At 48.4% G+C, this 3501-nt stretch overlaps 1 pseudogene across 1 annotated transcript; it reads left to right on the top strand.

Annotated features, from left to right (window-relative positions):
* The first annotated feature begins 1548 nt into the window (after positions 1 to 1548).
* On the top strand, positions 1549 to 3197 carry LOC116538636 (annotated as a pseudogene). The gene has a single exon (XR_004263716.1). The product of XR_004263716.1 is annotated as a WD repeat-containing protein 1 pseudogene (transcript).
* Positions 3198 to 3501: the final 304 nt, after the last annotated feature.

The raw sequence follows: 3501 nt of genomic DNA, 5'->3' as shown, positions 1-3501 counted from the left end.
CAGTCCAGGGACAAGATTGGAGTGACTCTAACTGGGGTTGTAGCAGACAGTCACGTGGCTAGAAAGTGGTAGACAGAAACTCACTGTGTCTTACCCATTCCCCTGACTAGTCTGGAGCAGCAACCTAATGCCATGCAGGAACACAGACTAATGAACAGTATTTACAACTAAGAGAGAAGCTGCTGAGTTTCTGAGGCTGATTCTCATTTTTTCACTGTATTTATTTATTAATTCATCATTACGCAGGATTTTGTGTCTCACACTGCTGTTAAGCACACCATGAAATGGAAGAAACGAAACTACGTTAACAGGAGGCTTTGCTAAGTGTGCTACTGTAAATGTTTTCTGAGATGTCAAGTGAAGCCATCAGGCTCTTTGAGAGTTATTTGATATGTGGACGGAGGAGAAAATTGCCAATATTCTTCTGTTTTTATCATACTTATTCCTCCCAAATGTTGGCCAAACTTCCTTCACCCCATCTTCTCTCTCTCCCTCCCTCCTTCCTTACAAGGCCCTATATGATCTGGCCCCATTACCTGGCTCCCTACTTTCCCCCTTGTTATTTCTCCCAGCCACACTGGCCTCTTCATGGCTTCTAGAACATGCTTGGCAGTGTTGGCATTTGCTGTTCCTTTGGCATTCATGCTCTTCTTTGCAGTAGGCTGCATGACTTGATCTTCCAGGTTCTCTGGTCTCGGTTTAATTTTCACCAATCCCTCTCTCTAAAATTGTAGAGACACCTCCCCTTCCACCAAGGAGAACATAATGATACAGAAAGACTTCTGTCATCTCTTAAAATTGGACAGATTTAGTAAGCAAATGAAGCAAGAACACAGAGGAGCTGAACGATACTTTCAATACATTTAATGTAGCTGGTATTTATAGAAGCTTATAGTCTCTGAATGGAGAATATTCATTTTTCCATTTGCAGTTGCATAATTTATAAAAATTGATAATGCATTTGATCTCAAAGAAAACCTTTAATTTTAAAGGATAGCGATTTTACAGGTCACATTCTAGGATTATATTTCAGTAAAAATGGAAATAGAATGTGACCCAAAATGTTTTTTTTTTTTTCCCATTTATTTATTTTATTGCATTTTAGGTTTTGGGGTACATGTGAAGAACATGCAAAATTGTTGCATAGGAACACACGTGGCAGTGTGATTTGCTGCCTTCCTCCCCATCACCTACATCTGGCATTTCTTCCCTTGCTATCTCTCCCCAGCTTCCCACCCCAAAATGTTTTTTTAAACCAGGATTATAATAAGCACTACATGCATAGATAATCTCTAGATAAAAGAAGTCAAAAGGAAAGTTTCAAACTTTCTAGGAAGCCATAAAAAAGGAGAGCACTTTAAGTACGGTGGCCTGTGCCTGTAGTTCCAGCTACTTCAGAAGCTGAGGCAGGATTGCCTGAACCCAGGAGTCAAGTCAGGCTTGGGCAATATGTCAAGACCCTGTCTTTAAATAAAAATTTTAAAAAGAGATTACCTTATACTAAAATCATTGGACGCTGCAAAATATGTGCCCAAAGATAAATTTATAGCTTTAAATATGTTCATTATTTAAGAAAGGCATTCTTTGAGAGACCCCCGCCCCCCATTCAAATTCAAGTTCACAATTGTTCAGCTTTGTCAACTGTGTGCAATTCTTTCCTGATGGGAACAGATTTGCCACAGCCAGTGCTGACGGCCAGATACACATGTATGACGGTAAGACCGGGGAGAAGGTGTGAATGCTGGGCAGAAGCAAGGCCCACGACAGCGGGATTTATGTCATTAGTTTGGAGTCCGGACAGCACCCATTGCTTTCTGCTTCTGGGGACAAAACTTCCAAGATTTGGGATGCCAACGTGAACTTGGTGGTCAGCACAATTCCCATGGGCTCCACGGTTCTGGACCAGCAGCTGGGCTGCCTGTGGAAGAAGGACCACCTGCTCAGTGTCTCCCCGTTCGGGTACATCAACTATTTGGACAGAAACAACCCCAGCAAGCCCCTGCGCGTCATCAAGGGCCACAGTAAATCGATCCAGTGTCTGACGGTGCATAAAAACGGAGGCAAGTCCTACACTTACTACCGGAGCCACGACGGACACATTAATTCCTGGGATTCGGAGACAGGGGAGAAGGACTCTTTCGCTGGGAAGGGCCACACGAACCAGGTGTCCAGATGGACCATGGCGGAGCCACCATGGGTGGCTCATCAGCTGCTGCATAGACGACACCGTGCGGTACACCAGCCTCACGCCGCGGGACTACAGTGGACAAGGAGTGGTGAAACTGGACGTTCAGCCAAAGTGCGCAGCCTTCGGCCCCGGGGTATACGCCATGGTCGGGTGCATCCGGCAGAGAGTCCTGCTGGAGACTCAGAGGAAGTGCTTCAGCAATCACAACCCCGGCTCCCAGCCCGGAGCTGTGGCCGCGCACCCCGGCGGAGGGGGGGCGCGCACGCACTTCCGCCCGCCCGTACTCCATCTTGGGCACCAGGCTGAAGGACGAGGGCGAGCTCCGAGAGGCCAAGGGCCGGGTGACCGAGGTGGCCTCCTCCCACGACGGCGCTTTCCTCGCGGTGTGCGACGCCAGCAAGCTGGTCACGGTGTTCAACGTTGCCAGCGGCTACTCGAGAACAGTGTTTTTGATGGACACCATGCAAAAATCGTCTGCCTGGCCTGGTCCCCAAACGATGAACACTTTGGCCCCAGTGGCGGGGACAGGATGGTGTACATCTGGACCCTGAGTGACCCGGAAACCAGAGTCAAGATCCAAGGCGCACATCGGCTGCACTATGTCAGCAGCCTGGCCTGGCATGGCTGGACGAGCGCACGCTGGGCACGACCTCCCACGTTGCCTCTGTTAAGGAGTGGACAATCACCTACTGAGGAGCCCCACCCCCGCCTCTGGACTGACCGAATCAGGGACGAGAGTTGAACTGCAGTGGAACATGTCATTTCTCTATTTCTGTGATGCGCCTCTTTGCCCCCGCCCCACCGCAAGAGGCAGGAGGGCCCCGTCATGATCCTTGTCTCTGCGGGGTGTCTGTACACGTTCTTCTGAAAGCTTTAGACAGAAACGGATTGCACATGAGAAATAAAGCGAGCACTTAAACAATGTGTGGAGCGTTACTAAACCCAAAGCCCAACCAAACCTTGAGAATGCGGAACATTCCAGAGGAATGTTTGGAGTAGCCTCCAAAGCACACAGAGCCCCGGCCCCCGCTGTGGCTCTCACTGTCAGCGAGCGTTGTACAGGTAAATGAGCCGGGGCTCTCACGTTCCTCCCTGCAGAACATTTCTGTACTGGTGAGAAGAGGGAGTACGCGTTGCAGTTCAGCAAAGCGGGAATTCTCTGTTGAGATGTCTGTCTCTTCCTAGCATGTGACTCACACCGTGTGGCTGCCTTCCAGATCAGATGGGGACACACAAACCCTTGGGTATGTTTTATTGTCAGATTTTGTGCTTGATTTTAAGAATGGAATTATTATTTTTTATCTTAACGGTTG

This window comes from Sapajus apella, unplaced genomic scaffold, assembly GCF_009761245.1.
Source record: "Sapajus apella isolate SASKATOON/1434 unplaced genomic scaffold, GSC_monkey_1.0 scaffold121, whole genome shotgun sequence".
Classification (NCBI taxonomy): domain Eukaryota; kingdom Metazoa; phylum Chordata; class Mammalia; order Primates; family Cebidae; genus Sapajus; species Sapajus apella.
The sequence above is the reverse complement of the archived record's forward strand: the minus strand, read 5'-3'. Positions and strand labels throughout refer to the sequence as shown.